Genomic DNA, 26,268 nt, shown 5'->3' on the forward strand with positions numbered 1-26,268 from the left:
TCGAGCCCCATGTCGGGCTCTGTGCTGTCAGCACGGACCCTGCTTCAGATCCTCTGTCTCCCTCTCTCACTGCCCCTCCCGGCCCTCAAAACGTAAAACATTGAAAAAAAATTTAAACACAGCTTTCCCAAGTTCCCATAGCTATTATAGGTGACTGAGTCCGGATCTGTTTTACTCCACTTCCCTAAGGGAATCATGGAGGGACGTTGTGCACCTTTTCTCTATGCGTGACCTCCCAACCATCGAATGCAGCAAGGACAGTGACGCAGGATGTCTGAGAGGGGCTCATGTACAGCAGGACCACTTCTGCTCGTCTTTTCCTCCTCTTCCCCGCGCTTCCGGCCCCTTCCACTTGCCCTTGGCCACCACGTTGTGAAGAATCCGAGCCACGTGAAGATGCCACACGTGGATAAGACATCCTTCAGATGATTCCAGCTCTCCTGCTGAGGCCCCAGCTGCGAGAGGGGGAGAAACCTGTCGTCCCCTCTGTGCCTTGTCTGAATCCCTGACTCACAGAAACTCGGAGACATAATAAATGATTCTTTCTGTTTCAAGCCGCTGCATTTTGGAGTAGTTTGTGCCATGGTAATAGATACTGATAGACAATCCTTGAACGCTGTGAAAATGTCTGAGAATCGTGGCGCGTATGGGAGAGGACGTGTGTAAGACATTTTCGTTCTTGAGTCATCATTCATTGAGCCTTTACCCCGAACCAGGGACGCCTTGAGAGAGAGCCCACTTTCCCCACCAGTTCTGCTTCTCAGCTCCAGGCGGCCCTTATCTGAGGGCCATGCCTCATCCTCCAGAGCAGTATTCTCTGTTCTCTATTGCTACCAAACTTAATGGCTTCAACCACACAAATGTGCTATTCTCTCCTTCTAGAAGACTTCCCTGGGTCTCCCCAGACTGCAGTCAAGGTGTCAATGGCCACGTGCATTTCCACAGGCTCTGGGTAGGATCTGTTTCCTTCTTGCCTCCCAACCTCTTCAGGCTGTCCTCGCTCCCTGGCTTGTGGCCCCTTCCTCCATCGATGTCACAGCCAGCGAAGATGAGTGGAGTTTTCCTCCCATCACATCACCCTGACCCTCTCCTTTGTTGCTGGCTCTCGCTTTTTGGAACACCTGTGATTACATTGACCCCACATGGATAATCCAGGATAATTTCCCCCTCTCAAGGTCATCTTATTTGGAACCTTAGTTCCACCTGCAATCTTTGTTCCTCTCTGACATGTATGGTAACATCTCCAAGGGTTCTGGGCATTAGGACGTGGGCATCTTTGGGGAGGGGTTACATTATTCTGTCGGTATCACAGTAATAAACTCTGCCATTGTCCAATAGGCGATATCTAATGCTGTTGTTAACTATTTGGTGTTGTCACAGGTAATAGTTGCATTGAAACCCATGAGTAACCAGAAGAGTTTTCAGAGGAAATGCTAGGTTGCCACAATCAGCCTTGGACCCCCTCACAACACTCAATTGCCAGGTAGCTATTTGGGATTCATGAGATCTGTGTAACCTGGTAAGTCACCTGCCACTAACATGTTCACGACCCCACACAGGACCCCGTGGCCCCCAACCCAAGGTGAAGGAAAACAGAAATACAGACGAACACGGCTTTTAAAGGCTCATGCCTTTATGTCTTTTATGCTGGCATATTTAGGTCAGTGAGTGGTTATTTGTAGGGTTAGAAGAATATCTTCCTCTTATGAAAAGTAGACAAAATGAGCAGTAGTACTCTTTTGCATAAGGTCCTTTTAAAAAGATTTTCTCATGTAATAGATAGCCTTAAAATGAATTCAGTGAACGATGTATGGCTTTTATCTACATTTTCAAAATCCCACCAGCAAGGCAAATGGTTCCCACTTGAAATCCAAGTTTTACCCCTCCACGTGTCATGAAAATGAGGGTATGGTTGTTAAGGGCTTTTAGAAAGTTTTAGGGATAACAGACACAGGGCAAGGGTAAATCAGAGTTCAAAGGGATAGGGCAAATTAAAACTGAACACTGGATGTTACTTTTCTCAGAAGTTCCTTGGTCATTGGGATCCCTCACCTTTGATCTTTCCACTCAGGACCCTCCCTTCTCTTGGGGCCATGCTCCTCTCCTCGCCCATCTTGAATTGCCAGGAAGGAATTTGCCCCAAACCATGATACTGTGTGGTACTCACTTTGCCTCTTTGGATAAAGACCAAGGGGGCCAAAAAAAAGGTCCATCACTATATTCCCCTGAATTAAGGAGTAATTGTCACTCAGAGATGATTTCTATGGGTCGTGATTCTTCAATAGGTTGAAAGATTAATTCTATCAGTGAAGAATAGGATATAATAGGGCAGAAAGGGGTAGAATAGAATAGAATAGAATAGAATAGAATAGAATAGAAGGAATAGAATAGAAGAGGGTGGAATGGAATGGAATGGAATGGAATGGAATAGAACAGAATAGAGCACAACACAACAGAATATCAGTGCATCAGAGGCGGTAGGGGTGAGTACTATTTATAGAGGGAACGATTACTCGGTGAACTTCTGTTACTGAGTAAAGCAGAGAGTAAGTACTGTCTCTCAGAGGACAAGCATGTAAGCACAATGCCCACCCTGCCTTCCACCTGGATGTCTTTGCTCAGCATAACTCTTCCGGAGTCCCCATGTTGTATCAGTTTCTATGGCTGTTGTAACAAATTACCACAAATTTGGTGGTATAAAGCAACACGCCTTTAATGTCTTACCTTTCTGAAATAGATGTCACTGGGTTGACATCAAAGTGTTTGGAGGCTCCAGGGGAGCATCTCTTTCCTTGCCTTTTCTTTCTTTCTTCTTTTTTTTCCAAGATTTTTTTGTAAAAATTTTTTTAATGTTTTATTTATTTTTGAGAGGGAGAGAGACAGAGGGTAAGTGGAGGAGGGGCAGAGAGAGAGGGAGACACAGAATCCGAAGCGGGCTCCAGGCTCTAAGCTGTCGGCACAGAGCCCAGCGCGGGGCTTGAACCCACGAACCGCAAGATCATGACCTGAGCCAAAGATGGAAGTTTAGAGACTGATCCACCCAGGCGCCCCCGTTTCCTTGCCTTTTCCAGCTGCAAAAGGCTTCCTGTGTTCCCTGGCTCATGGCCCCTTCCTCCCTCTTCACTTCTTTTTTAAGTTTATTTATTTATTTTGAGAGGGAGAGAGAGCATGATCAGGGGAGGGGCAGAAAGAACCCAAAGCAGGCCCCTCACTGTCATCACAGAGCTCGACTTGGGACTTGAACTCAAGAACCGTGAGATCATGACCTCAGCCAAGCTAGAGAATCGGCCAGCTGCTCAACGGCTGAGCCACTGACTCCGCCTGCCCGGCCTTCCTCCCTCTTCAAAGCCAGCCATGTGTCCAATCTTCTCACCTCCCTCTGACTCTCCTGCCTCTCGCTTAGAAGGCCTGTGTGGTTACATGGGGCCCACCGGGGTGATCCAGGATAATCGCCCCAGTTCAGGAGCCTTAATTTAACCACACCTGCAAAATCCCTTCTGTCACGCAAGATAGATTTTTCACAGGTTCCCGGTATGGGGTGTGGACATCTTTGGGGCCTTTATTCCTCTTACCTTTGATGCTGTAAATGCAGTAGAAACAAATGTGATATAAACAGTCATGTCATGGGGCACCTGGGTGGCTCAGTCGGCTAAGCATCCAACTTCAGCTCAGGTCATGATCTCCCGGTTCGTGGGTTCGAGCCCTGCGCTGGGATCTGTGACGACAGCTCGGAGCCTGGAGCCGCTTGGGATTCTGTGTCTCCCTCTCTCTCTGCCCCTCCCCCACTCATGCTCCATCTCTCTTGGTCTCCGAAATAAATAAACATAAAAGAAATTTTAAAAATGTTTTCAGTGTTTATTTTTAAGAGAGACAGAGAGAGACGGAGCATGAGTGGGGGAGGGGCAGAGAGAGAGGGAGACACAGAATCCGAAGCAGGTTCCAGGCTCTGAGCTGTCAGCACAGAGCCCGACACGAGGCTCCGACTCACAGACTGTGAGATCGTGACCTGAGCTGAAGTCGGATGCTCAACCGACTGAGCCACCCAGGCGTCCCTAAAAACATTTTTAAACAGTCATGTTCTATATATGTATATGTATATATATATATATATATATATATATATATATATATACACACACACTTTGAGGACATCACGCTCACTGAAAGAATCAGTCACAGAAAGGCAAATACTGCATTCTAAGTATATATTTCCGTGACATTAAGTACATTCACATAGCTGTGCCTCCCATCTGCAGAGCTTTTCCATCTTGTAAAACTGAAATAACATCCCCATTAAATACAATTCCCATTCTTGCTCCCCCAGCCCCTGGAGACCATTATTGTACTTTCTGTCTGTATGGATTTGACTCCTCTAAGTGGGATCATGCAGAATCTGCCTTTTCGTGACTGGCTTCTTCCAGTGAGCGTGATGGCCTCCAGAACTTCCTTCCTTTTGAAGGCTACGTAACCTTCCATTGTATGTATATAAATGATACATAATGTTCATATCACATTTGTTTACCTACTCATCCATCAACAGACACTTGGGTTGTTTCCATCTATGGCGAACGAGGACTCTATGAACATGGGTGTGTAAATACTTCCTGGAGACCCTGCCTTCATTGCCTTTGGGGGTGTTTATCCAGAGGAGGGATTGCTGGACAAGCCAAGTCCTTGTAACCGCATGTCAAAGCGAAACTCAGTCTGCTTTCAGGGCGGGGCTGCAGCTCCTCAGATTCGTGCCGGAAAGAAGGCACTGGAAGGCTGCAGTCTGAGCGTGCCATGGAATCATTGCTGCGGAAGGGACCTCGAAGTCCCTTCCACACACTGATGAGAAAACTGAGGCCCCGCGGATGAAGTCACTTCCCCAACCCGCACCGCTTGTTAGAAACAGATCCAGCAGCGGTGCTGAGCCTGTGAGGGCCACCAGGTCCCCACGTGGGGACACAGGGGTGGGGACACCGCACACGGCTGCAGAGCTGGCAGGCTTGTGGTGTCAGGGTGCCCAGAGCAGAGGAAGTGCCAGCCCCAAGGCAGAAACGCACTGCTCAGTGGAAATGCCCCTGCCCCTTCCCCGTGGCCCTGGCAGGTTTCCGCGAGCCCAGCTGCCGTTACTTCTCCCCTCTCCCAAATGAAGGTAAAAGGCAAAGATGCCTCGCTCTCCTAGCAGCCCCCTCAAGCCATTCCCCGCGTGCCACGAAAACACTGGGGAGTGTTCATGTCAGCTACGGGGGTGTGAAAAATGCATCCATAATTTGCACGCTGACTTTAGATTTGCAACGGTTTTAGAGGCAGGCGTTGATGGAGACACGTGCTCACACAATTGTGCAAATCACTTCTGCGTATCAGGTGCAAAACGCGTGATAATTCTGAGTGTATGAGTTTTTCTCTCATAAAACGCAAGATTAATTTGCCTATACACACTCTGTGTGCAGATTAAGTAGCTGGTTTGATACACAGGGCTTGGGCTGATGAACAAATGAGACATTGAGAAATCAGATGCAAATGAGTCGTTTACAGACACTTCTGAAATTATATAATCGTCTCCCAGATCATGTGAAAGCCAAGTAATGATTTAGAATGAATCTACCGAGGCAGCTAAAAGGACGGTTTCTGTGATGTTTACCAACCGCCCATCTCTCATCACATTTGTCACGTAGTTTTGAAAGCCCCTTCACGCTTTTTGTTTTCTAGATTGCCTGCTGCAGTCTCTTTGGGGGCTTCGTTCAACTTTAGGATTTCGTACGTTTGGTAATCTGTTCCTCTCGGCGTACCTTCTGAATGTATGCAAAACGACACCGACCACCAAGGAGTGCTTTCCTGTTCTCCAATTTTCACTTGGTTTCCAAATATAGGTTCAGTTTAAATATTTATCGAATCGCCACTAAGTCCCTGGCGTCTTCCAAAGTTATCTCGTTTAACCTTTCTCAGACCTTGCGGGCTGGGTCGGGGGGTGGTGACTTACCCCAAGCCACCGCCGGAAGAGACACACGCACCCACGATGAAAGCCCAGCTTTCTGTTTTCTGAGTGTAAGCCCCTGTGCCTTCCTTCCTCACCGCAGCGTCCCTCCTGATGTTAAAAAACACGGCGGAATTTTCACGAGCCTGATGGCAGAGACATTTTCTGTGACGTGGAAGACGGGCCCGTTACAAAATAGATCTGGGTCGAGTGTTGTTTCCTGTGAAACCAAAGAGCGTTTTCTTGCCCTAACCCTGTTCCCTCGTCTTTGCACCAGGCACGTTTTGGGACCAGGAGCTGACGCTCTGCTAAGCTGGGACCCACCCGGCTTGGCGCACTGGCTGCAAGGATCTCTTCCTACCGTGCCCTCCGTGACGCTGCCCAGAGTGTGAGTGAGCACTGCCGAGGGGGCCGAGCCACCAGCTTTCCGCACGTGTCCCGAGAACACGGGGCCGCCTTTGGAAAAGAACAGCAGCCATTTGTTTGGACTCCCCTCCTCCTTTTCTGGGACCGGCGGTTGTCAAACCGTGTTCCTGGGAACCCCTGAGGAGGTCCAGCGGCGGTGGGTGGGGAGGGCCTGAGTCCGCTGGGTTCACCCACCTCCCCTGCTCCCCAGTTTTTTGGTTCTTTCTACATCAAAGCCTCTACTTTATCTTAATATATGAGGTTGCCCACTGGATTCACGTTTGGGGAAAGTTGGGAAGCACCAAGCACCAGTACAGGGCATCAAAATGCTTTCTAAGTGTTTAGTATCATCTGTGGGCATTATCGGCTTGGGGCATTTTTGCTCTGCCCACCCATCAAAGGAGAGGGCAAAGGGATGATGTGGGCAGAGGGGGAACCGATGAAGATTAGTCTTTGCTTTTCTTTTTCACACCACCCTCGGGTTCTGTTTTCCTTCCATCATTCCCTCCACTGACGGCAGAGAGGGGCTAACAGAACACTGGGTTGTGGGTTGGACGACTGCATAGCCTGCAGACTAGATCCCACCCACAGCCTGTTTCTCTATGGCCTATCAGGTAAGAATCATCTTTACATTTTATTTTATTTTATTTTTAATTTGTTTTACTGTCTATTCCTTTTTGAGAGACGGAGAGAGACAGAGCGTGAGTGGGCGAGGGGCAGAGAGAGACGGAGACACAGAATCCGAAGCAGGCTCCAGGCTCCGAGCTGTCAGCACAGAGCCCGACGCGGGGCTCGGACCCACGAACCGTGAGATCATGGCCTGAGCCGAAGTCGGAAGCTTAACCGACTGAGCCACCCAGGTGCCCCTCATCTTTACATTTTAATGGTTTTTAAAGGGCCAAAAGAAGACTATTTCACAACATAGGGAAGTTACATAAAATTTCAATTTCAGCGTCTGAATAAAGTTTTATTAGAACACATCCAGGTCCATTCATTTGCATGCTGCCTATGGCTGCTTTCATACCACAGGGTTGAGTAGCTACGACAGAGACCATAAGACCTGCCAAGCCTACACTATTTCCTGGTGGGCCCTCTCCATAGAGGTTTTGCTGATCCTGACGTTACTTTTAGAGGGTGCTGCCTGCTTTTAGAGGCAGATCTCTAGTGGTAACAGAACACAGGAAATCACGGGAAGGGTCTGGGATGAAGGTCAGGGAGTCAGTCATCGGCACTCCCCCGTGGTTTTAGCCATCCCCGCGGGGGAACCTATGGATCCATAAGGAAGAGGGTAACCAGGTCAGTACAGAGCTTTTATCCTGATGCTGTGGGACTGAGGGAACAGGAAGTTTATGAATATGTCAATAGCATACACCGACCTTTGGCAGCTCATTCCTAAATGTCACTGGTTTTGCTGTACCAACCTGGTCTTTGAAGCAGTTGTGTAACCAACAGCATCACGCAAAGCCGGACGGAGCTTGGTGGGGGGCCATCCACACCAACATTCACTAAATAGTTAACGTACGCAGTTGCAAAGCTGCATCTCAGGAGGCTAAAGGGGAAGGCACTTGGGGGATATCACGCACCAGCCCTCGTCTCCATTCACAGCTATTCAGCTCTGCCCCAAATCTGCATCACCCATTTAGGAGAACATCCGACTCTGGTAGGAGAATCACCCGGAATCACCGTCTGTAGAAGGCAGCCTGGCCACTGTCCGTCTTCGGGCTTCTCACTGCAGTCCAGTTGGACTCAAGGAGTAGGCCTGGAGACGAGGATCTGAGCAATGGGAGTTGACCTGAGAGGTGATCCCAGGAAGCCCCAGAAGCGATGCTGGGAAGGGAGAAGGAAAGGGAGGAAGCCAGTGTAGGGTGTGCTCCCGGGAAGGGTGCTTCTAGAGGCGACTAGGGCTCAGTCCCCCAGGGTCCTCTAGGAGAGTGCAAATGTGTCACCCCAAAAGGGAGGACGCTGAGATATCTATTCACTGATCCACTGGTTGAGGGCTGTTCTCGGAAGTGTTGGTTCCCTGACATTTCAAGCTTAGCAGGCTCCTGTGATCACAGACATCCCTCGAGTTCCCACTGGGAAAATCCATCTGCGAGTTTGGGCAGTGAGCCTAGGGTGCAGGGAGGCACCCTTCATGTTCTCCAGCCCCCTCTCCACACACCGTGTGAGGATTCTGGGATGTGCACAGCCCCCATCTTGGTTTGTCTGCAGAAGTGTTTTGTGTCCCTCGCAGTCTGATGCTCTCGGAGGCCACCCAGCTGGTCCCAACTCCATCCATCTCTGGGGCTGCAGGAAGGGGAAGACAGTGTCACAAGTGGGGAGGAGGGGCTGGGGCCCAGGAAGCGGTAGCAATCCTGCCTCTGTCAGGGACCGGGTGTGGGGGGGCTCCCCCAGCATAGCCACCAACTCCCTGTCCCCAGAGTAAATGACTTCCTCACCTGGGCTTCTGTCTCCCAACTTGAAAATCACAGGATGGCCCAGAGGACTTGCAGGCCAGCGCTTCTCAGGCTTTAATGTGCTCACAGATCACCCGAGCCTCACTAAAATCGCAGCTTCCGGTTCAGTAGGCCTCACTAAGGCCCGAGATTCTACACTTCTAGCAGATTCCAGGTGAAGCCATTGGTCTCGTCTGCGCCTCTCATGTTGAATAGCCAGGCCGTAGTGCACCTGTCCACCAAAAATCTCAGGTTAACCAGGTTGTAGGGGAATGGGGGGGGGCGGTCCTACAACTTACACAGCTGTTAGTGGAAACATATTGGTTGTTGCTATGCTAATCCTTGCCCTTCAATTTCTCTCTAAAATGTTTCAGACCACAGCTCTGTTTCAGGAAAGTCATGGTATTTTTGAAAACCAAAGCAATTTCTAGGAGTTTCTTAGAAATGAACGCAACCCCTGCGTCTTTCTCTCAAAGGGCATTTCTCTGAGATTCCAAAGGTCCTGCCTGTGCCATTACCCCCTACCGCCTGCTTGGTTATTAAAAGCACAAAATCACTCCCAGGTTTATAGGGTATAATGTCCTAATTGGGGTGAGGTTGGTGTTCTAGCCAATTCTTTCTCCCCGTGACCCCCGCCTAGAGGTGGAGTAGAACTTTGTGGTCCTTCTGGCAGCAATTTTGGCCCTGGGCAGGTCACCTGCCTCCACCTAGCCAGCAGACCGGGCCATGGCCAGACTCACTCTCGGCCAAACTGCTCTTCCTGGAAGTGGTAATGGATTCCGCTGGCCTTGCACTTACGATGTCAGCATGCCAGACTTGTGCACAGCACCTCCAGATGGCTCTTACTTACGGATGAGAAAACAGTGGCTTAAAGCTAGGCTCCAGTCACCCAAAGGTCAACGGCAGAGGCAGCCGTAGGACAAAATGTCTAGTCCAGGACCTCTCCAGAGAACCCCGAAACTCACCACAAACAAGCTTGGATCTGCCAGACCCCTTGGTTCAAATTCTGTCTCTGCCATGGTTACTGTGTGACTTGGGTGAATTTATTGTGATCTTCAGGCCTTGGTCCCCTCATCTGTAAAATGAAGCTACTAAAATGCCTACTATATACGGTATTAGGATTATGTTTCTAGGAACTGACTTCACCCGCAATCTGATCAGTAACATCAGTTACTAATTTAATCCCATGTTACAACAACATTGAATGCCTTTTTATATTCTCAAACTCAAAGCGTATCTAACTGAGCTTAGGTTAAATACGCCTTCGGCAATTTTATTTTATTTTTCAGTATATACACCTGCATAGACTAGGTTGGGTAGCATTGAAGTGGCACCAGTCTGGGGTACCTTGGTGGCTCAGTCAGTTGGGCATCCGACTTCGGCTCGGGTCACGATCTCACCATTTGTGAGTTCGAGCTCCATGTCGGGCTCTGTGCTGACCGCTCGGAGCCCGGAGCCTGCTTCGGATTCTGCGTCTCCCTCTCTCTCTGCCCCTCCCCCACTCATGCTCTGTCCCTCAAAAATAAATAAACATTAAAAATATATATATTAAAATGGCGCTAGTCAGCCGGTCAACAAACGTGTACTGAGCACCGACTCTGTGAGGCAGCGTGCCCCAGATTTAGGACACCGTGACAAATGGTCACTTCCTTCTCGGAGCCGTCCAGGTGGTCGAAGGTGAGTGGATACTTTCTCATGGCCACTTAGCTCATTTCAAGTGTGTGTTCCAGTGCACATGAGGTAAGTTACGCTTTGTATCTGCTTCAGGATCTGGCCTGACGGTTGGGCCAGATTTCCGCTTTCCTTTCTCCCAGGTTCATGTGCTTTTATTACCCTGTAGCTCCTCAACTTTCCTTTGACCTTGGCCTTAAGGGCCAAGGTGAGCTGAAGCTCCAGGGATGGGCTTGAGCAGAATCCGGTCAAGTTTTATCAAATGACAGGATTGCTTGTTTTGAAGAGAAAGAGACCAAAGGTCTGCACAAGAATAGAGTTGAAAAGCCTCAGAGGCTAAAAGGTGATTTTTTGAGGTTCTGTGGCAAGACGTGGGGACAGGGAGAGACCCGGTGACGGGCAACCTGTGGTCAAAAACCTAGAGAGAGAAACAGCATGACTCACAAGGAAGCCTCGTTAAATTTTATGATGCGACACGTGATTTTTTTTTTAAACTATATGGCATTCTTTTCTTTCCATGGAAAATCAGTAAAATCGACATTACTTGCACATGTGTTGGACCCAGATATGGAGCTTTCATTTTGGATGGAAGGAGCGATGAGTCTGGGTGGGGAGGGCGCAGCCACACTCCAGGGTTCTCCCACGGGTACAGGGTGTGGTTGGGTAAGAGCAGGGCTTCTGAGTCTTGCCAGGCTGATTCCGCAGCCTCAGCCACCAGCTGTGGTCTTGGGGTCACCATATGTGCTTTCAAGAAAGTCCCTACGGCCCAAGTGTTGATCCCTGTGGGGCTGTCCAGTGCTGACTGCCCAGGACATACCAGAGGTCCAGCAGAGGACAAGTGTGGCAAGGGAGTGCATTGCAGGCATGCTTTTCCGTCTTGCCTTGAAAGGAACAGGCTCGCTTGTGTGGAATGATTTATCAGGGGGACGGGAGAGGATGGGGACTGAACTGGGCGGGGCTTGGGGAAGGTGATGCAACGTGGACTCATCTTTGTGACGCTGACTCCCTTGAGCTCAGCCGGAGCTCATGTACTGCCTGGTGATGTCAGGAGGCCAAAAATGCTTTTAGAGATTCCCGAAGCCTGTCTTCGTGAAGCTACCCCGGGATGCCAGGGAAGCTGGGGAGGTCCTGGTGGTGGTATCAGGTCAAGGCAAGGTCCAAAAAGGTTGGCGGTGGGAGCACCTGAGAGCAGGTATAGGTCCAGAATGTAACAGCCTCGTTCCCGATTCACTTTGGCTGACCTCACATTCGATGGTTATCATTGATTATAAACAAACCAGGTTGGAATGAGTTTCCAGGTCTCCGTATGGAAATTGTAAAGCCTTCCCCACTCCCCTGTTTTGTTGACTTTACCCTGAACTCTTTCTTTTAAGGTCAGAGCTCATGTCACACCACACTCTGGCTTTGTTCCAGAGAAGTGGCAGTGTGATCATGTATCCATGAATGGGTTTGGGCTCAGATGGTCCAGGAGCTTCCCTAGTGGGCAAGGCTGCTGCTACAGACGGAATTGTGTTCTCCCTAAGTTCATATGTTGAAGCCCTCACTGCCAGTGTGACTGTATTTGGAAATAAAGTTTTTCGGAGGCATTTAAGGTTCCATGAGGACGTAAGGATGGGGTCCTACTGCAATAAGATTGGTGGCCTTATGAGAAGAGGGAAAGAGTTCGCTCCCTCTCTCTCTCTGCCATGTGAGGACACAACAAGAAGGTGGCCATCCGTGAGCCAAGAAGACAGCTCTCACCGGCACCCAACCACACTGCCGCTCTTGTCTCAGCCTTCCAGTCTCCAGAACTGTCGAAAATGAATTCCTGTTTTTCTAAGCCACCCATCTATGGCATGTTGTAGCAGCCCAGCTGACTAGGACAGCTAAGGCCGTCCTGGCTTTGCGGCTGAATCCTTGTCAGATCACCAAATACCGTCATAACCTGCCTGGAAAGCAATATGGCGACATGTTGCCAAAAAAAAAAAAAAAAAAAAAAAAAACGCTTACGGCTTTGGTCTTGTGATTTCAGTCCTGAGTATTTTTAGGAAGTGATTCAATAGGAGGAAAAAAATCTGTATGCATTGAAGAGGCTCATTGGAACGTCATCTTCCAGGTTACCAAATCAGAAGCGTCCGGCAACATAGAATTACCCAAAACAGGAACAGCGTGTCCGCTTGGTCAGGTAATGGACTTGTAGTCCATTGAAACGGTACGTAGGACTGCCGTGCAGAGATGTGGACAATACATTTAATGTTACATGGTTTAAAATGGCCAGATGCTTTTTTTTTTTGGTATGTTCTGATTAGAAATGTGAAAAATATGTACCCATGTGAAGGAAGATAGGAAGAGACTACATCCAAACTAAAGGAGTTAACTCAGGGCGGTGGGATGTCAGGGAATGTGAAAAATTTAAACATTTTCCCTTATCATGGAAGCTCCATTGTTTCTACAGAGAACAAAACAAGGCTTATACTTGTCAGCTTACATCCTCAGCGGTGCCTCTCGCCAGCCTGTCTCCTCCAGGCTGTTTCCAGACCCACAAGAGGCCCTCTGAGCCTCGGTCCCAGGGGTGCTGGGGGATAATAGAACATCCACTTGCCGCAGAGACGTGTCCTCTACAGCAGCGTAAACCGTCCCAGCCGTCCCCGACAGCTGGCTCCGCACCTTTCCATTAACCTGGCACCCGAGTTCACCTCTGGTTAATAGAAAACCCTCCGTGAAGCCTGGAGCCAGGACCAACTTCAGCGTTCCATGGCTTTACACTGGCTGGCTGTTTCTCTTACTGGCTTATCACACGATTGTCTCTTGAAGACAAAATTCCCTGGAACTAGATCCTTCTCTGAGTCAGAGCTGGATGCTCTCCCTGAGCATCCGGTAGCCGGAGTTAGGTGACACCTGCCTGGCATTTTGACATTGAGACGTCAGGAACGGGGCGCTTTTGCTTCCTTGGTGACTGGCTTACGGCCCGAGCTTGGCGTGTGCTGGGCAATTTGAGCTCAGAACCTCCCAACTTATCTTCGTCGCTTTGTCTACATTATTGGGGGCATACCATCATTTTGGAGTTAAATTTAGGTGAGAGGTTGGGGCACCTGGGCGGCTCAGTCGGTCGAGCGTTCCGACTTCGGCTCAGGTCATGATCTCTCGGTCTGTGAGTTCGAGCCCCGCGTCGGGCTCTGTGCCGACAGCTCGGAGCCTGGAGCCTGCCTCGGATTCTGTGTCTCCCTCTCTCTTTGCCCTTCCCCCACTCACACTCTCTCTCCCAAAACTAAAATAAACATTAAAAAACATGTTTTATTTAAATGTAGGTAAGAGGTGATGGCTGTTTTCCATTGATGCCGTGCCTTTATCCTTCTTTGAAACTAATGCCTTTCTAATACAAACAAATGAACGCATATGCTAAAAAAAATCAAACCACAGAAAAACAACCTCCAAAGCACAAAAAGGTCTAAAGAGAAAAATAAACCTACGTCCCCTTTCCCCACCCCAGTTCTATTGTTGGGGAGCAGTTGTTAGCAGGGTCTCATGTACCCTAGTGTCTGTGCCCACTGGCACATATGAAGCATCTGTATGTATATTTTGTACATCTTAAAACAAAACCAAGTTAGGATCGCACTATGCACTGTTCTTGCCTTACATTTTTCACTCATGTATCTCGGGGATCTTAACATACCCGCACATACATGTTTTTTTTATTGAAAAAAATTTTTAATGTTTTTTCATTTTTGGGAGAGAGAGAGACAGAGCAGGAGCAGGGGAGGGGCAGAGAGAGAGGGAGACATAGAATCCGAAGCGGGCTCCAGGCTCTGAGCCGTCAGCACAGAGCCCGACGCGGGGCTCGAACTCACAGACCGCGAGATCGTGACCTGAGCTGAAGTCGGATGCTCAACCGACTGAGCCACCCAGGCGCCCCAGCACATATATTTTTAATGGGTGCATGATAGCTCCCTACATGACTGTGGTATGATTTATTGAGATAGACCGTTTAATAGGCATCCAGGGTCTTGTTTTGTTTTGTTTTTGCTGAACAGGTAACGCTGCAAGTGACCATTCCGTGCACATCACTGTGTACACGTTTCCAAGTTAATTTGTAGGGTTAAGTTCTTAACGATGGAATTACTGGGTCAAAGGTAACATGCATTTGAAATTTACACTTCTGCCGACGAACTGCCTCTCAAGAGGTGGCTCTAGTTTATTCTGTGTGACCCCTGTATGACCTCACCAGATTTTCCACATTCTAGCTCATGATGCGCGCAAACTTTTTAAAAATGTTCTATTTGTATCGAGATGTAATGGACCCACTAATGTGTACAGCATGATGGTTCGAATCACACGTATCACGTATCACGAAATGATGTTAACGTGCATCATCTCACATAGATACAATAAGAAGCCAAAAGAGCCGAAAGGAAAACTTCTCCTTTTGATGAGAGCTCTTAGGATCCACTCTCAGCAATGTTCCTGTCTACCAGCCAGTGGTGTTAGCTGCGGCCGTCGGGCCGTGCGCCCCGTCCCCCGTGCCGCCGTCATGCCGTGCAATCCGTTCCCAGTGCTCACTTATTTTGTCTCTGGAAGCGTGCACCTTCTGCCCCCCTTCCTTCTGCCCCCCCTTCCTCCCTCCCCTGCCCTGGTAACCGCAAATATGACCTCTTTTCCTATGAGTTTGGCTCTTGTCTTTTTAGATTCCACATATGAGTGAGATCATATGGTACTTGTTTTTCTCTGACTTCTCTCACTTCGCATACTGCCATTGAGGCCCATCCGTGTTGTCACCAATGGCTGGATTTCCTTGTGTGTCGTGGCTGATAACATCATAGCTGCGGCTGCTGTTTCCCCTCCCCCTCCTCCTCCCCCTCCTCCCCCTCCCCCTCCTCCCCCTCCTCCCCCTCCCCCTCCACCTACTCCCCCTCCTCCTCCTCTCCCTCCTCCTCTCCCTCCTCCTCTCCCTCCTCCTCTCCCTCCTCCCCCTCCACCTACTCCCCCTCCACCTACTCCCCCTCCACTTACTCCCCCTCCACTTACTCCCCCTCCTCCTCCCCCTCCTCCCCCCCTCCCCCTCCTCCCCCTCCCCCTCCACCTACTCCCCCTCCTCCTCCTCTCCCTCCTCCTCTCCCTCCTCCCCCTCCACCTACTCCCCCTCCACCTACTCCCCCTCCACTTACTCCCCCTCCTCCTCCTCCCCCTCCTCCTCTCCCTCCTCCCCCTCCACCTCCTCCCCCTCCTCCTCTCCCTCCTCCCCCTCCCCCTCCTCCCCCTCCTCCTCCTCCCCCTCCCCCTCCTCCCCCTCCTCCTCCTCCCGCTTCCTCTCCTCTTCCCCCTCCTCCTCTTCTCCTCCTCCCCCTCCTCCTCCCCCTCCTCCTCCCCCTCCTCCTCTCCCTCCTCTTCCTCCTCCCCCTTCCCCTCCTCCTCTTCTCCTCCTCCTCCTCCCCCTCCTCCTCCTTTCCCTCCTCCTCATCTTCCCCCTCCTCCTGCTCCCCCTCCTCCTCTTCTCCTCCTCCTCCTCCCACTCCTCCTCTCCTCCTCCTCCTCCTCCTCTTCCTCCTTCTTCTTCTAATGTTCTCTATTTTGCTCTTTTAAAAATTTAAATCCAAGTTAGTTAACATACAGTGTCGTATTGGTTTCAGGAGTCGGACCCAGTGATTCATCACTCACATATGACACCCAGTGCTCTTCCCAACACATGGCCTCCTTAATGCCCATCCCCCATCGAATTCATCCCCCCGCCCACCTCCACCTCCAGGAACCTTCAGTTTGTTCTCTGCGTTTAAGAATCTCTCACGGTTTGTCTCCCTTTCTGTTTCCATCTTGTTTTTCCTTCCCTTCCTCCATATTCATCTGTTCTGTTTCTTAAATTCCACATATGAGTGAAATCATATGATATTTGTCTTTCAATAGCATAGCTTCTTTATCCACTCATCCATCAACGGACACTTAGGTTGTTTCGATGTCTTGGCTGTTGTGAATCATGCTGCAGTGGGGTGCAGATATCTTTCCAAGTCAGTGTTTTCATTTCCTTTGGGTATAGTCCCAGAAGTGGGGTTGCTGGATCGTCGGGTAGTTCTATTTTTAGTTTTTGGAGCAACCCTCATACTGTTCTCCAGAGTGACTGCACCAGTGTGCATTCCCACCAACAGTGCAAGAGATTCCTTGTTCACTACATCCCCGCCAACACCTGTTAAGTCTTGTGTTTTTGATAATAGCCATTGTGATGTTGTGGTTAGGCGAACTTTAAAATTTTTATCAATGATACTTAAAAAGTGGTCTCTTATTATTGAATGATGGTGTCATTACTTCATTTGCATTTCCTTAACTACATGTGACGTTTTCATATATCTGTTGGCCATTTATAGCTTTGGTTCTATGAAGTGACTGGCCCCTGGCACGTTTTTCTGTTGACATTTTTCTTACTATTTTATTAAGGAAATTAGCTCTTTATCTGCTTGTGGATTATAAATCTTCCCCTGGTTTTTCACTATGTGAAACTTAGATTATGAGGTTATTTTTCATACAGAGAAAAGGTTAAATTTTACTTACCGAGTTGAATCACTTTTATCTGGTGTCTACGTTCTTTTAAAGTGTGTATTTATTTATTTTTGAGACAGAGAGAGAGTGTGAGTGAGGGAGGGGCAGAGAGAGAGAGGGAGACAGAGAATCCCAAGCAGACTCTGCACTGTTAGCCCAGAGCCCGCCTGGGGGCTCGAACTCACTAGTCATGAGATCATGACCTGAACCAAACTCAATAGTCGGACGCTTAACCAACTGAGCCACCCAGGCAACCCCCTGGTATCTATGTTTTTGAATCATTTGTAGACACTTCTTCATTCCAATATTTTAAAAAGTTGGGTTTATTTTTCTTCTAGTGCTTTAATAAGGTAAGTTGTAACATTTGAACATTTGAACCCTCTAACAGTCTTGTTCAATAGAACTTTCTGCGATGACAGGTATGTTCTGTGCTGTCCAGTCTGGTGGTCACTAGCCCCCTGTGGCTCTTGACCACCTGAAATGTGGCTAATGCGATTAAATAAACTAGTGTTTACTTTTATATAATTCTACCTAATTTAGATTTAAATAGCCACACATGGCTAGTGGCTACTGTCCTATAAACATACATCTAGGATTTACTTTGGTGTTAAGATTGCAGTAAGGATTGCTTCCTCTCTCCCCCTAAATGCCCAACCAGGTGTCCCAATATCATCTACTGAACTTACCTTTCTTCCGTGATTTGAAATGTCGCCATTATCATACGCTCGATTCCTATGTGGATCGGAGTCTATTTTTGGACCCTCTGCTTGGCTCCATTGATTATACTGAACCTCTGTATCTGCAAAGAACTAAGAGCTTCTCTAGTTAGAGCAGCTCGGAACAGTAGGCTCGCTCAACAGAAGCATCTCTGCACCAGCCTTAGCACAGCAGATGGCCATCCGTTCCTTGGTATTTCCTACACTTCTCTATCTCATTTCCATCTGTTTTCACCTTAATATTGAACATCTAATATCTTAATGATGGCACTAATATCTTAGTGATGGCAGAGATTAACATCTGATATCTACACTAACCGTGATGTTATAGCAACAGAGTTCAGGCATCGAGGTGCCATTTTAAGAAGTAAAATGCATATATGGATGTATACACAAGCACGCACACACACCCCCACGGGGCCCCGAAGTGTTATGGGGACCCAGCTCAAGGCACATGGTGATGGGTAGAGGATTCAGCTGTACATCTGTGGGCCCTCCCACTCCAAACAGAGTAGAGATTCCTCGCCCATCTTGATCTACTCCCAAAGCTCTTGGTTATGACAGGTGTCCAAATGCTGGCTCTCTTGTAGCTCTGAAGGCATCAGCCCTTTTGAGGGCCGGCTCTCTGGCTGACAATTGCACCCTGACTGAGCTCCCGCCCAGGGGTCCACCCCCAGCCTCTTACTGCCCTCAAACGCTGCCTTCTTGGGTGGGTCCCCATAAAGTCGGTTCTGCCAGGCTACCTTTTCTGCATCCGCTTGGCCCAAAGAAAACCGCTACACCAAATGTTGGGCGCCTGTGCAACTGCGTGGTACCCTCTCTCTCGGCCCTGCCATTATAGGTGTTCCAGTCAGCACCCCACGTCAGGGCCCTCCAGCGGGGACCAGGTTACGGTTCTCCCAAGCCCACTCATCTACTCTCCAGCCCAGGGCAGCAGGATGGCCACAGGTTTCTGCATCTCAGTCTTCATCCAGGTGGGAGACAGGCAACCCTGAGTCTTGGAGCTTTTGGGGGTTGGAGGTGGGAGTCATGTGAAATACCTAACACCCCCCCCCCCCCCACCACTGCAGCGTGACCATTCTCTATTCCTACAATTATCTCCACTATGCTCTAGTCTTTGCCTGGGGAGCCTGCTTATGGTAGTAGGTTTGAAGAGCAGAGCCCACATCAACTGAAGATAACTCCCCCAGGCATGTGTCTTGAAGGTCTATGCTACAGCCCGAGGTTACTTATTACCTATTGCCCTCAGGAATGGGACCTTCTCTGAAATTCTAAGAGAGAAGAAACAAATATGATGGCATGTTAACACCTTTCTCCTCGGCTTTTACATCGTCCCTGATTTCCTTCCCCTCCTCCCTCTCTTTTTTTTTTTTCAACGTTTTTTTTTTTTAATTTATTTTTGGGACAGAGAGAGACAGAGCATGAACGGGGGAGGGGCAGAGAGAGAGGGAGACACAGAATCGGAAACAGGCTCCAGGCTCCGAGCCATCAGCCCAGAGCCTGACGCGAGGCTCGAACTCACAGACCGCGAGATCGTGACCTGGCTGAAGTCGGACGCCTAACCGACTGCGCCACCCAGGCGCCCCCCTCTCTTCTTTTTAACGTCTCCTAGCTCTTTTCTCAGAGCTTCTCAGATTCTTTTTTTTTTTTTTTTTTTTGAGAGACAGAGAGAGAGACAGAGAGAGAGAGAGAGTGCATACAAACAGGGTGGGGGCAGAGAGAAGGAGAGAAAATCCTAATCAGGTTCCACGCTCAAGCTTGGAGCCCGATGCAGGGCTCGATCTCATGACCGTGAGACTTGGACACTTAACTGACTGGGCCACCCAGCACCCCTTCTCAGATTCTTTTATAACAAAGTACAAGGACCACGGTTAGGGGGAGGGGGGAGACAAATTTTAGAACGTTGGCAGATACTACGACCGGCTGGGCAGTTCTTTCCGTGCTGGGTGCTGCTGGGGAGGCAGAAGCCGACCTCACACCGGGCACCCCAGCTCCCCAGGCAGGAGCCTCCTTGGCTGGCGGTGCGGGGAGTGCAGGTGAGCGGGGCGGGTGCGGGCGGCACACAGTTCCACGCTTAGCGCAGCTATAGGGTCTCCCTGGGGGAGCAGGCAGAGATTATGCTGCGTTCAGATAAGAGGTATCTAATTAATAAGAATTTAAAGAGGACCAATTTGTGCTCCACGGTGCACAGACTCCACAGACCTGCGGCTATTGAGGGACCACACAGCCATAATGGGCCTAATTGTCCTTTATTGAAAAACAGTAGAGCGCGGTCAAGAGGCAGAAAACGGGCTTTGGGGAGACAGGTGTCGTCTGTTTCCACATTCGTTTTCCTCAATTGCTTGTGGACAGAGAAGCTTTCCTCGCCAATGGAAAACAAAGGCTTATTTACCTCTCTGCCAATATTGGAGTTTGAAATCCAGGTTGGAGGGCTTTTAGGCTTGTATTTAAGTTACCCGAAATACAAATCCATAACCAGAGCCAGGCCGCCGCCTTTGGGGCTGCTGGACCGCCTGGACAGGACTCCGTTTGCACTCCGTTCTCTGCACTTGTGTGTTTCCGCCTCCTCTCTCGGGGTGGGGGGTGGGGGGGACGATCGTCTCGACTGCCGCAAGCCCCTGGAGGAGTGTCTGTAAGGAGCTCCCACTTGAGTCGAGGCAGGTGGGGGAAGCGCGTGGGGAGATGTGGCTTCTGGTGCTAGTTCTGGGCGCACCTCCTTGTCTTGGTTCCCTCGGGCTGCTGAGACAAAGCCCCGCAAACTGGGTGGCCCAAGGCAGTAGAAATTCAGTCTCTCATGGATGGAAGCCAGAAGTCCAAAAATCAAGGGTGTCCCTTCTGGAGGCTCCAAGGTCAAGTCCTCCGTGCCCCTCTCCCGGCTCTGCCAGCCGTTCTTGGCGTTCCCGTGTTTGTGGAGATACCGCTCCCATCTGTGCGCCTGGGGACACACGACTTGCGCGTGTCTCTGTGTCTCTCGTCTTCTTCTTGTAAGGACATTAGTCATACTGGATAAAGGATCTACCCCACTCCAGTATGACCGTTACACCTGCGAAGAGCCTGTTTGCACATAAAGGCACATTCACAGGTGCCAGAAGTGATCTTTTGTGGTGGTGGTTGGAGGGGCACACGATTCAACCTTCCACACCCTCGAACCCTGGCTTCCACGGTTCGCGTGTTGACTGTGGGTGTCGGGAGGGAGATCTCTGGTGCCGGAGCGTGGCTCAGCCTGTCTTCCTGGTGACATCCCGCTGGCCTGGGCACAACCGCACCTTCCCCGGCGCTCTTGAAGGGCTAATGGCAGACCAACAGTTGTAATGAGTGGTTTTCATTTGGTCACAAAACCCCCAAACCGATGCATAAGAAACAAAGGCAGAAGGTCACGGCTAGGAAATGAACTGCTCTCATCTATTTCACCTCTTAGCCACACGTGGCAAATTTTTCTCACCACCGGCCTCTGGTCTAGTTGAATTACAGTGCTTGTACCCCGGGTGCATTGATTTCCTTCTGAGATCTGAAATGAATTTCTTTTGAATTCTGGGCACTTTAATTCTGGTGCTTTGTCCACAACACCCGTGCTGTTTCCTGTGCTGGCAGACCAACGGCTTTGCTCTCTTCTTTCCCTGGCAGCACGACTCTGGGGCGTGTCTCCAGATAGGGTGTAATTTCCACCAGTGTTTACGGAACGTTCCGTCGATCCTGTCTCCTCCATCTGGCTCTCACTGTGTTCAGTTTGGAAACCTCACACTGGACAATCCTGCTGGTCACCCAAGAGGCACACGCGGGCCAGTAGCCTTCCCTCCATGGTCACCTCCTGCTCCCGTTTGCACAACCGGATCCCGATCTTCGCCTCTTCAATCTCTTCCAACGGCTGGACGTTTCGTTGGAAATTCCTGATGTTGGAATCTTCAGGCCTTTTCCAGAGACGTTGCTAGCATCCTGCCCGAAGCGGAGGTCCCGGACCCTGTGCCCGGAAGCTGTCGGAGGAAAGGGCCTGGGGTCTCGGCATCCGGAAGGCAAACGCCGTAGCTTCCCTGTCATCAGAGGTGGCCCTGCCCTCGAGGAAGCTTGGGGCAGCCAGCCTAGAGGTCACGGGGCTCGCTCCCTCCAGAGGGTCCGCTTTCAGTCTTTGCAGGGGTTGAGAAGAGGCATTTCCTCACCCGCTTCCGTTGCTGCAGCTCTGGGCCACCCCCACTCACCCCACTGCTAGACGTACCTGGTACCCCAGTTCCTGGACCTTCTGGGGACTCTGCTCCTTGGCTCGTAGCTCGCCTGTCCTGCTTCAGGTGTCTCAACCCTGCTAGGTCATTGCCACTCTTTGGTCGGCCTCCCCTATTCTCAACCTTCCCTCTGTTGGTTAGGCTTCTACTTGTGGTACTTGTACGCCTTTAAAATATCCTTCCTGGGGCGCCCGGGTGGCTCAGTCGGTCGAGCGTCCGACTTCGGCTCGGGTCACGATCTCGCGGTCCGTGGGTTCGAGCCCCGCGTCAGGCTCTGGGCTGACGGCTCGGAGCCTGGAGCCCGCTTCCGATTCTGCGTCTCCCTCTCTCTCTGCCCCTCCCGCGTTCATGCTCTGTCTCTCTCTGTCTCAAAAATAAATAAACTTAAAAAAAAAAAATTAAAATATCCTTCCCGGGGTGCGGGGCTGGCTCAGTCGGTAAAGCACATGACCCTTGCTCTCAGGGTTGTAAGTCCGAGCCCCGCATTGGGTGTAGAGATTACTTAAGATAAAATTTTAAGACTCTTTTTTAACAATTTATTTTGAGAGCGAGAAAGGGAGGGGGGAGGGGCAGAGAGAGGGAGAATCCCAAGCAGCTCTGTGCTCTCCGTGCGAAGCCTAATGCGGGGCTCGAACCCGCGAACCGTGAGATCACGACCTGAGTTGGAAGTAAGAGTCAGATGTTCAACCGACCGAGCCACCCAGGAGCCCCTAAAATTAAAAAAAAAAAAAATCTTAAAAAAAATCCTTCTGCTGTTGCGTGACTCTATTGTGATATATTTAATTAATCAACTTTTTTAAATTAAAAATTTTAATGTTTAATTTTGAGAGAAAGAGAGAAAGAGAGAGAGAGAGAGCATGAGTGGGGGAGGGTGAGAGAAAGAGGGAGACACAGAATCTGAAGTAGGCTCCACCTCTGAGCTGTCAGCACAGAGCCCGACGTGGGGCTCGAACTCACAAACCATGAGATCATGACCTGAGCCAAAGTCAGATGCTTAACCAACTGAGCCACCCAGGCACCCCTAATGAATCAACTTTTATTTTGGATATTCAAATAATTTCCATTTTCTCATTACAAATGTTGGACAGTCTTCTACATATATGTTTATACAGCTTTTTGACTCTTTCTTAGAATAAATTCTTGTAAGAGAAATTGCTGGATATACATACATAGATTTACTATATAAGATAGGTATGTATCAAAAAAGTAAGTCTACATATGCTCACATATATACTCAACTCTTACTTGAGTGTATATATATATATATATATATATTCATACATATTATACCCAAATGTATTATACCCATATGTATTATATATACACCTATGTGTATTATATATTATATATTATGCCTTGCCAGAAAAGGTTTTGGTACTACCTAGGTCTGCTTTTCTTTCACTAACTTTGGCATTTGGGGATCAGACTACATGGCTTCAAATCTCAGCTCTCCCACTCCCGGTCTGTGTAATATTACTCAGACTATCTGTGCCTCGGTGTACTCCTCTGTGAAATGGGATGAAAGATTGCCTTCTAGAGCAGTAGCGAAACCCAAAAGAGCAATATTGCGATATTCCTGTAGGGTCCTGGCATAGAGCCCAGCATCCGGCCCGTCCTCAGTAGGGGCCAGTGGCGTTTGCTTTCAGGGTCGGCAAATGGCATTCCCCTCCCTTCCGATTTCTGACTAATGGTAAACGAAGACAATCAGGTTCAAGATATGGCCTGCTAGCTCCCGGCCTGCACGTGAGATTTGGCACAGGCTACAAAGGGCAGAGACGGAGCCTGCACCCAGTTGACAGGCTTTATCCTGTTCTACCTTGCCCGGGTCTGGGTGGGAGAGAGGGGGAAAGACAGACTGTCAGGGCCACAAACTTTCCATAGGTTTTTTTCATGGGGCCCAGCAATGAAGGCCACGGAAAGCTTGCTCTACTGAAGTTGGGTAGGCCTGGAGGCCTGGGGTCTTCTGGGGAAACCCCTCCTCCAATGGCCAGAGGGGTGGCTTCCCCACTCCCAGCTGACTGTCTCTGTTACCCATAGGACTTGCCTACTGGGGCAAGGGCCGCCCAAGCCCTCCATCTCCGAGGAGGAGATGAGCAGTTTGTCAGGACAGACCCGCCCCATCTTCCCATGATGCTGGCACCTAGCCGGGCACTGCTCGATTATAGATTCCCTTAGGGACTCGGAGGCAACATACTGGGCTCCCAGAGAGTTCGGGAATCAGTGGGAACACTGCACGAGTTATATCAGCTCAAGGTCACTTTTTCCCCAAGGCCGCACACTCACTCTGTCTTCTGTTTGGCCTTTCCAATTCTATCCAGCCACGTTGTTGATATTGCCTGTCGGCAACGATCAAGTGACGAGTATGATCAAGTGACATCCGAAAAGGTTCTCCAAAAATTGAGGCAGTGATAAGATTCCTCAATTTGAATACAAACTCTCTCTTCATTAGGAAGTTGCTGGGGATACAATAAAACCAGATTCGGTCCCCTTGCAAGGGAAACTTCAAAGAAGTGGGAATCCAAAGGAATAGCGTTTGGAATTAATTTTTTTTTTTTCCCTTGTGAGTTAAAAGTCGAAGAAGTGAAAGACCAGAAATCCAGCTCCCGTTTCTAATTCCTCTCTGGCTCAGCCAGACACATTCTTGATGGGATGCACAGTGGATAGAAGGTTCTTCGTGCATCCGGCCTCTCTTCTATTGGCAAGGGCAGGGGTTGGCAACCTGGCCACATGGGACAGTCCACTGGTGCATTAGCTCCCGGGGCTGCTGTAACAAAGTGCCACAAGTTGAGGGGCTTAAAACAACAGAAATCCATTTGCTCACAGCTTTTGAGGCTGGAAGCTTGGAGGGAGCAACCAGCCCATGCCTCTCCCAGCTTCTGGTGGTTGCTGGAAACCCTTGGCGTTCCTTGGCTCGTAGACCCATCTTGCCATCCTGTCTCTGCCTCTGTCTTCATATTGACTTCTCTGGGTCTCCGTGTGTCCGTTCTATTATAAGAACGCTCTCATTGGATTTAGGGCACATCCTAATCCAGTGTGCTCTGACCTTGACTTTTAACTGATTACATCTGCAAAGACCCCATTTCCAAATAAGGTAACATGCTGAGTTCTGGGCGTCCTACTATACCTGGAGACCATATATAACTCCCACACCTGTGAATTCAGAATCTCTGGGGTGAGACCCAGGCATCAGGACTTTCCCAGAGCTTCTCAGGTGATTCCAACATGCAGGAGGGTGCCTGAGTCTCTCGTGTGTGCCTCTTTTAACTAATCTAAGAGTTAAGAGGACAGGAATCACAGGGCACCCGTGCCACGCTCACGGCCCTAGTGAGGCAAGCCAGTGCCCAGCCTTGCAGTGACCTGGGCATGTGAACAAAAGGTGTGCGTGGAGACAATCTCGCTTTCACCCCCTCCCCCACAGGTGCCCATCAGGCTATGTCAGTTGGCTCAAGTCCTTGACCTCTGAGTTAAACTCAGTCGGGAGAAATATAGTGTTGAGATATTATTACAGAGCTGGGCTCATCTCATCCGGGAAGAATCCACCTGCTAACATGCGACCCAACACTGCCGCCCTCTTGCAGAGCTTAGACATTCGTGGTCTGAGACCCACCCCCAGTTTTGTTGGACGTTTATCTCCATTCCCCATAAGGAAACCTCTGGTTTGGGCACTTTGAGCCCATGCTCTGTGCTGCTCTGCTGGGAGTGCTCCCTTTCCAGGGTCTGATCGTGACGTGTCTGGTGGCGTGGGCTTCTCTCTGCGTCCCACTCTTCAGAGGCCCCTTTGAGTTTCCAGCAGCTTGAGCCACTTGCCGAATGGCTTCCTCTCCTTGTCTCAAGCATGTTGGGTTAGGACCGTTTGCCTCGTCTGAGTGCCTTTTCTCCTTCTATTTCCTTGTGGCTTTTGTTTTTCAAACGTATCCCTCCATACAATCCCTCCAGATTGCGAGGCTGTCATAGTAAGGAAAAAGGAAAGAAAATGTTCTAGGTCTGTGGCAACCATCCACACTGCCCGTGCCCCTACAACTCCCTTCCTGAGCCGGATCATTCCACCAGAGGACATTCTGCCATCGGATGGGTATCTCAGAAAGGTCTGGACCTGACCTATCTCTCACCGTCCTCCTGGCTCAAAGCTTTTTGGCTGTCCTTTCTCAGAGTGCTTATTCCTGAGGCTTGTCCTCACAGGGTAGGACACACTGGTGCCACATCGACCGGGTCACTCTGAAATCCACCCGAGGATGCCACTTTGAGCATTTCACACTGGTCTGCGTGGCCTTCTCTCGAATCTGTTCAGATTTTCTCTGACTACTTGGAACGTCTGCCCGACCACTAATGGCGATTTCCCAGTTGCTTTTACCATTGACTCTGAGGCT

Source organism: Neofelis nebulosa, chromosome 2, assembly GCF_028018385.1.
Source record: "Neofelis nebulosa isolate mNeoNeb1 chromosome 2, mNeoNeb1.pri, whole genome shotgun sequence".
NCBI lineage: Eukaryota > Metazoa > Chordata > Mammalia > Carnivora > Felidae > Neofelis > Neofelis nebulosa.